Source organism: Vipera berus (genome assembly GCF_964194415.1).
Source record: "Vipera berus genome assembly, chromosome: 7".
In the NCBI taxonomy this organism is placed as follows: Eukaryota; Metazoa; Chordata; class Lepidosauria; order Squamata; family Viperidae; genus Vipera; species Vipera berus.
Window position 1 is genome coordinate 11064720 of NC_138209.1, and position 8892 is coordinate 11073611.

Consider the following 8892-nt stretch of genomic DNA (forward strand, 5'->3'; position numbering starts at 1 on the left):
AGGTTGTCCTTGAAAACTATTCAAATTATTGCCTATGGAGATTCTCAGTCGTCCAGATCACGGTTGTCCCAAAGGTGCTTTTTCAAAAGGCAAGTGGATTTTCTTTGTTTTGTTTGAAGATGTTTTGCTTCTCATCGAAGCAGCTTCTTCAAGAACTGAAGAACAACTTCAGTTGAAACTTCCAAGAAGCTTCTTTAAGAGCTAAAGGACAACTGAAGAAGCTTCTTAGATGAGAAGCGAAATGTCTTCAAGCAAAACAAAGAAAGTCCAGTTGCCTTTTGAAGAAGCACCTTTGGGACATTTCAGTTATTGATTCGTGGCACAAGGCAGAGTTATTTGTGAGGCTACTTGTTCCATGAGATCTGGGAGGACGAACAGGCTTCAAGTCCCTTCTATGAACATTATCACCTGTAAAACCCAGGAAATATGCTTTCTATGTCTCAAAGGCTGACCCATGGGACATTATCTTCTCCAAGTGACTATGGAGATTCTCAGTCATCCAGGTCATGGTTGTCCCCAAGGTGCTTTTTCAGGAGGCAACTGGACTTTCTTGCTCTCCTTTGAAGACATTTCACTTCTCATCCAAGATGCTTCTTCAGCTCTGACTGGATGGTAGGGATCCTTCCATTCCCCACCATCCAGTCAGAGCTGAGGAAGCTTCTTGGATGAGAAGCGAAATGTCTTCAAAGAAAAACAAGAAAGTCCAGTTGGCTCCTGAAAAAGCACCTTTGGGACTATTTCTCCAAGGTTCAGATGCGCTGACCCTGCTAATCTTCCACAGGGTCTTGAAGACCTGGTTTTCCCTCTGGATTTGAGACACAGTGCTTGAACTCTGCATGAACTTGTCAAGAAAGGTTTCTGGATTGTTTATGTAAAGATTGGCTTTGTTATACTTTTATTCCCTTACTCTGTAATTCTATTTACTGTTCCAAGTTTCATTGTCTTTTATTTTTAGTTCATTTGTTCATTTTGCAGTCCTAGCCAACTGTAAGATGTCCTGTTTATCAAAGGAGTTTTAAAAAAATGAGAGCTGCCAAATGATTAAAAATTGCTTATTATCTCCAAAAACAATTAAATCCCACAAGTCCAGGGAGTGGTTTCTTTTCCTTAGCCAAAACCCAGTGTCAGTTTTGCCTTCTCTAGTATAACTCACTTCACTGGTATCCTGCCATAAAATGCAGGGGAGGAGAGAGGACGGGAAAGGGGAAATTGACAAGGGGAGGAATGGAGGGAATTAACGGGTGACAGGAACCAGAGATGTCAAACCGGAACAAAGCAGCCAACAGACCATGAGAGTGGAATGCGAAACTACATCAAAGAGGCCATCCCAAAAGCTCAAAGCCATTCTCAAAACTTCTAAAATGAATGTGACTGGACACTAGTTGACTGGTCAAGGGGAGGGGGGAAAAGGATGAGGGAAAAACAGAAGCTTTGCATGGGAATATTCAGATCCAGCTTTGCTTATGCTGTAACTGCTTGAGCTCAGTAAAAATGAACCTTTCACTTCAACCATGGAGTCAAGGGTCTTTTTTTCCTAAGAACCAAGTTGGGACAAGCCTGACACCCAGCAAGTGTCACTTCAATCTTTCTCACAGCATCCTTACTCTGAAACTGGACGTGCCAAATTTCTCAAGAGGGCCATACATTGACCTCTTGGCATTTTTCCACACTGCATGGTCACAGCTCACCATCCTGACTTTTTTGAATCCCCTGAAATTTCTGAAGATTAGACCCATACAGGTACTCCTCAACTTGCAACCGTTTGTTTAGTGACTGCTCAAAGTTTTAATGGCAGTGGAAAAAGTGACATGGCTGCTCCTCACACTTATGACCACTGCAACCATTGCATGTATGTATGACAGTTGAAGTGTCCCAGAGTTACATGATCACCATTTGCTACTTTCCCATCCGGCATATGACACACACAGAGTCAGTGGTGGAAGACAGATTTGCTTAATGAAGGCATCATTTACTTAACAACTGCACTGATTTGCTTAATAATCTTGGCAAAAAGGTCATAAAATTATGCATGACTCACTTAACAAGTGCTTTGATTAGCAGTGGAAATCCTGATCTCAATTGTGTTTGTAAGTCAAGGATTACCTGGGAATTATGCCACTTCTCTGCTGTTTCTCCATCCCTCTAGTGTTTTAGTCAAGTAAATAATAATTAATGATCCTGAACCATTTATTAGACGAAAAATACAGATATCAAATCATTACATACTCCATACAAGATTTCAAAGTAGATATGGCTATTTCACGTGGGAAAATCTTAACCTTGAAAGTATTCAAAATGCTGAAATCATAGCAAACTTAATGAAGGAAGTTCCTTCCCTGCCCTAATTCACAACAGAGTAATTACTTTATTGCTTGAAATAAATCATAAATTATTGTATTCCCGGTGCTCTATCTCTTTAACTTTGCTAAAAGTTAATTTCTTTTATAACTTGCAAACAAGAGGAATAAAGTAAATGGGCTGCCATAAAAATGACAGTTTTCCATCTTGCAAAACTGTCTCTGATTGTTTTACAAATGGCGTTGGAAAATTCTCCAACTAATTGGCGGGAAGGGAAATTAGGTGATTATTTAATTTAACTGAATATTTCCGGTTTATCAGAGAAATGGGTCTTCCTTTAATAAGTACTGTAGTACTCTTGCCAGGAAAAATTGAACTCTATAAGTCTTCTAAACCAGGGGTCCCCAACCCCGGGTCCGTACCAAGCCGCAGCATGCCAGCAACCGGTCCGCACAAACAAGCAAAGCCCCATCCATGGGATGCAGGCAGCACACAAAACCACGCACCCTCCGGTCCACAGAAAAACCTCTCTCCATGTAACCGGTCCCTGGTGCCCAAAAGGTTGGGGAACTCTGTTCTAAACTCTATTTCTAAACTTTTTCAGGAATTATATTGAACACGAAAGAGTTTGTTTGCAATGGCAGAGATGTCCAGACAGTGAAATTATTTATACAACCCTTGTCCAACCCATGAATGCCAAAATATGGTATTCATCTGTGAACGTTTTTCCAAAACTCTCTTCAGTGAAATAATTCAAAATCAAACGCATTTCAGACATAGTAGACATGTTGCAGAATTTCTATGCTCAGCACTAATCCCAATTAGAACCTAACTTATAATTGATTAAAAAGTGAGGTTAGTGCCACTTTAGGTTTTATGGTTTGGGGAGGAAAGTTGGGAAATTTTATTTTTTGACAAGGAATCTGTTGGTCCATCGCTCGCAATGGATAATCCCATGAGTAATAGCTTTGAGGAGAGATGGATAAACTCTTCCATGACTTCGGTAGCTAGGAAGATTTAATGGTTGCAAATTACTCTAGCACATCTTAGAACAATATTTCTCAACCTTGGCAACGTCAACTTCCAGAATTCCCCAGCCAGGAACTCAACTCCTTCCTCTCCTATCCAGTCATGCTGGGCATAGTTTTATTATCTTCCTTGATGAAGAAATTTTGGAAACTCAGAACTTTTCTTTTTCTCATAAAAGGACTGCTTTAATATGGACCTTCAATATTTTTTTCCCCTTTGCTGATAAAGACAACTGGTTTTTTCTGAATTATTTTTTCCTATGACAAGCAAGGGTTAAGAGGTCAAGAGTTATACGGGTGGTCCTCCACTTACAAACATTCATTTAGTGGCCATTCAAACTTACAACGACACGGAAAAAGGTGATTTAAGGCCGTTTTTCACACATATGACCGTCGCAGCATCCCCACGGTCACGTGATCAGAATTCTGCTGGTGAGAGAACTGACTCGTATTTATGACGGTTGCAGTGTCCCAAGGGGTCATGCAATCCCCTTTTGCGACTTTCTCACCAGCAAAGTCAATGGGGAAGCCAGATTCACTTAACAACCATGTTACTAATTTACCAACTGCGGTGATTCACTTAACAACTGTGGCAAGAAACATTGTAAAATGGGGCAAAACTCTCTTAACACTTTCTGTTTCACTGAGCAACAGAATTTCTGGGCTCAATTGTGGTCGTAAGTGGAGGACTACCTGTATCACAGGGTAGAAAGATTTATATCCCAAATGAAAATCTAGGTTTTTGTGGGTTTTTGATTTCCTGTTTCCTGCTTTGGGTCACCTAAAAATATTAGGCAATATAGAATGAGCCTAGAGAAGCTGAAATCCACCTTGCACAGATAGTCCTTAATTTACAACCATTTGTTTAATGACTGTTCGAAATTACAGTAGCACAGAAAAAAGTGACTTATGACTAGTCCTCACACTTACGATCTTAATGGTCACATGATCAAAATTTGGCACTTGGCAACTATCATGTATTTATGACAGTTGCAGCATCCCGGGATCATGTGACTGACCTTCCCAGCTGGGTTATGACAAGCAAAGTCAATGGGGGAAGCTGGATTCAGTTAACAACCACATGATTCACTTAACAACTGTAGTGATTCACTCAACACCCAAGGCCAGGGGTAGGCAACCTTGGCTCTTTTATGACTTGTGGACTTCAACTCCCAGAATTTCTGAGCCAGCATGGCTCAGCTTGGAAATTGTCCATTTCTCCTCAGCATGGCTGGCTCTGGAATTCTGGGAGTTGAAGTCCACGAGTCATAAAGCAGCCTAGGCCTAGGCCAGGGGTAGGCAACCTTGGCTCTTTTATGACTCGTGGACTTCAACTCCCAGAATTCCTGAGCCAGCATTGAAGTCCACAAGTCATAAAAGAGCCAAGGTTGCCTACCCCTGCCCAAGGCAAAAAAAGGTCATAAAGTTGGACGTGATTCATTTAAAAATCCATATTATTTAGTTAGCAGTGGAAATTCTGGTCTGATTGTGGCCATCAATCAAGGATTACCTGTAGTTTGAAACCCTTGATCAGAAAAGGAAAGCGCAGAATAGAAAGCGGTGACAAGCCACTGATGGACAAGAATGAGAATCAAGTAATGATGTGGGTCTTTTTTCAGCAGGAAAGAAATAAAAACCTCACGAATCCCCAGAAGGCTTTTTCCTAAACTTCCATAGACGTCCTCCAGATACGTCCAGCATTGTCTTTCCTAGCAAACGTTTAATGAAGATGCAGAGAGATGAAAGGTTGAAAAAATTTGGAATGTCAAGTCATATGTGGATTGGGGCGGGGAGGGGGGAACAAAACTGGGAAAAGAAAATTAAGAGCAGAACTGACCGGGACAGAACACTTTCAAGAAGTTCTGGTTGTGATATGTGAAATCTTGCCATCTGGCAGAAAGAAATTGTCCTAATAAAAAAAAAGAGGAAGCCAACAAAAAGAGATAGCAAATAAGTACCTACAATCAGAGAAGATCAGCTGAGTAGTGAAAGTGATGGTGGAAGAGGAAGAAGAATGGTATTAGAGAAAATGTTTTAGAGGAGAGTAGTTGATAGGAAGACTTGAGTGACTAATGTTACTCTGTGACCTTCTTGAGCAGCGGTTTGGCTTCGGTCTGGCTCTTGGGACCCCCAAGTGGTGTGGAGACTCAAGTCTTCTTGACTTGGGTCTAGCAGCTGCATTTTAATTTTCCACAATGGTCGGAGAAGGAAAGATAGGATCTTTGCATGTTTCTGAGCTATACCTCCCAACAACAGCTCTATGACCACAGTAGTACAAACACAATTGATTGTAGTTTTCAGTGCTAAGACAGACCATAGTTAAGTGAACTTTGCCCCATTTTATGGCCTTCCTTGCCACAGCTGTTAAGTGAATCACTGCCGTTGTTAAATTAGTAAACCTGGCTGTTAAGTGAATCTGGCTTCCCCATTGACTTTGCTTATCTGAAGGTTACAAAAGGGGATCGTGTGACCCTGGGACAAATACATGCTAATTCCCAATTGTTTTAAGGTAACTATCTTCTGCATTTGGGCAAAATTAGGGTTTAATTTGTTTTCAATATCTGTATTTGTGCATTCTGATATTTATGTCACTGTTCACCGCCCTAAGTCCTTAGGGAGAAGGGCGGTATACAAATCAAATAAATAATAATAATAATCCTCTGAGTTTTGATCACGTGACCACGGTGATGCCGCAAGGGTTATAAGTGTGAAAAATGGTCACTTTTTTCAGTGCCATTGTAACTTTGAATAGTCACTAAACAGTTGTAAGTTGAGGACTACCTGTAGTTTAATAATATGGGCTATCAAGGCTTTGAAGAAAATTAAAATGGGAATCCTTGGAGTTAGTTGTCTACTACTGCCCCTGGTTAAGCTAAAGGACAGCTCCCAAATATAAGCGGTAGTGAATAGGCCAGGGGTAGGCAACCTTGGCTCTTTTATGACTCGTGGACTTCAACTCCCAGAATTCCTGAGCCAGCCAAGCTGAGGGGAAAGAGAGAGTTTCCAAGCTGAGCCATGCTGGCTCAGGAATTCTGGGAGCTGAAGTCCACGAGTCATAAAAGAGCCAAGATTGCCTATCCCTGGAACAGGCAGTAGAAATGCCATTTTATAAAAGCTGACTTCTCCATTAGAAACTAGAACGGAAGACATACAGTATGTATAGAAAACACAGGTGTAGGAAAGATAAAACACCCCTTAACTCCAGATAAAGAGACATATATTTAAATATGGAGGCATTTGAATAATAGTATAACAGAGTTGGAAGGATCCTTGGAGGTCTTCTAGTCCAACCTCCTCGCTCAGGTAGGAAACCCAATAACGTTTCAGACAAATGGTTGTTGTCTTAAAAAGAGACCTGCTTTCACTTTTAAGATAAGGAAACATGATTTAACAGAATATGAAAAGAAGGGAGGTTTACACGGGAGGAAAAGGACCATGGTGATAGAATTGGAACTGTTGTTCAATAAGCAAACACATTCATTCTGTTCTATTGATACTGATCGGCTACGTCTTTAAACAAAAAGACCCATAGCAAGGGGATGGCAAGGCAGGTCGAGTAGGACCACCCCTCCAAAGCTACAATTTTGGATTGAATAAACATACTTGGAGCTTTGCTGATTGTCTGGCTAGTTTTATTGGAACTGCTAGCAGGAACTGAGAACGGGCAAAGGTGGTGCCTTCTGACAACCACATGTTTAATTTAGTCAAGAGAGACAATCCATTTTCTAGTTTTGCACAGGGCACGGGCTCTAACTAACAGCCTTGGTTTGCACAAATTCCTAAACCACATAGCTACTTCCCGCCCGACCCCCCCCCACCCACCTTTTCAATCTTGTCCAATTCTAGAAGACTGCCTGAACAAGTCCCTGCAGTTTTCTTAGCCAAGTTCTTCAGAAGAGGTTGGTCACTGTCTCCTTCCTAGGGCTGAGAGAAAGTGATCGGCCCAAGGTCACCCAGCTGGCTTCGTGCCTAAGGCAGGACTAGAACTCATGTTTTTTTGGGGGGGGGTTAGCCTGATGCCTTAACTACTACATCAAACTGGCTCTCTTTAAAGCAAGGCTTCATATTTGCAGATACGAACACGGATCCTTTTCTAAACAGGGTAAGCTCATGACGGCAACCTGAGGGATCTCTCAGCATGGACCCTACCCGTAAGCTAAAACAGAATCCCAAAACTAGTGTACGGTTTCATTGTCCCCTGTCGACAACTGGTACATCGGGGCTGATTGGCACCTGTCAGTGAACCCACATGGACTGAACTGCCACATGACAAAGGTTCACTTGACTAACTTGCAAACATCTGTCACCCCTCTCACTATCTGCCTTTTCAATTTCTGAGCCTTGGTGGAGCAGTGGGCTAATGCCTCCTTAAGTAACACCAGCTGCCTGCAATTATTGCAGGTTCGCATCCCACCAGGCTCAAGGTTGACTCAGCCTTCCATCCTTCCAAGGTAGGTAAAATGAGGACCCAGATTGTTGGGGGCAATAAGCTGACTTTGTAATAATGCCGCTTGGGGGGGGGGCGAAAGCCCTAATAAGCAGGCATATACGGTACATAGAATGAAGGCTATTGCTAAGCACATTTGATTTGTGCTTTAAATTGTAAGCCGCCCTGAGTCTTCGGAGAAAGGTGGGATATAAATGGGATTAAAAAAAAATTGGCCAAACAAGTAAATTCCACTTAAATTCCACACACAGAGGTATGACACAGGTGTGACTTTAGTCCAACATTACTTGAAATTCAATCCTGTTCTTCCTCCATTTTGTACACCATGCCCTTCTTTTGTGGCTAAGCTGTTACAGTACGTAAAACATTTTCCCATCTAACTTTTTTTTAACTTACACACAAATATTTGAGAAGCCCACTTTCTCCTGGTATGGATTTGTATGCCTGTGCCTTTAAAAAGATACATAGTGTAGAAAAAACAAAATCAGTCCCAGGCTTGTCTTTAATTTTACAATTTTTATAAAGTCAGCTTTGTTACCCTGTAAGTAGATTTCTCTTCAGGGAGAATTCTAGTCAACCCTCAAATTCTTTGAAACATTGACAGAAAGCAATCTTTAAAAGGATTGACATAGGATTTATGCATGCCACTTACCTTGTGCTTAGAAGAGAATGGGAGACCTTGCTTCCTTGAAGTTAACAGTAACTATAAAGACAGTTATGCGACTGACCAACCTTTTTAACTTCTGATACTGTAATTGGTTCTCTAGCAGGAAGTTGGAACTGCTGCTAACAATGTTTTGCAAGAAGATAGGTCATATCTCATTAGACCTTGGGGCTCCAATAGTATTCATAGGGAAGGAAAACCAAATAAATAAAAGCAGGAAATAAACAGACATTTCATGGAGGGCTGTAGCTAGAGAAAAAAAGAGATGGAGAGAAGAAGGAAGGAAGGAAGGAAGGAAGGAAGGAAGGAAGGAAGGAAGGAAGGAAGGAATTCTTATGACCATTTCTAGGAAACTCCATTGAGTCTATGGGACAGTTAAAAAGCAGATACTTAACTTCCAAACAAACCATACAAACTTGGCTTAGAGTCTGAAAATCATGTGACATTCCGCCCCT

At 41.3% G+C, this 8892-nt stretch overlaps 1 protein-coding gene across 1 annotated transcript in view; it reads right to left on the reverse strand.

Moving 5' to 3' along the window:
* The window catches only part of LOC308671233 (uncharacterized protein), a 41053-nt gene extending 32524 nt beyond the window's left edge, over positions 1-8529 (reverse strand). Inside the window, exon 1 of the mRNA XM_081333333.1 lies at positions 8426-8529. The gene's annotated coding sequence lies outside the window, so the exon portion shown is untranslated. The remainder of the gene's footprint in view (positions 1-8425) is intronic.
* Between the last annotated feature and the right edge of the window lie 363 nt (positions 8530-8892).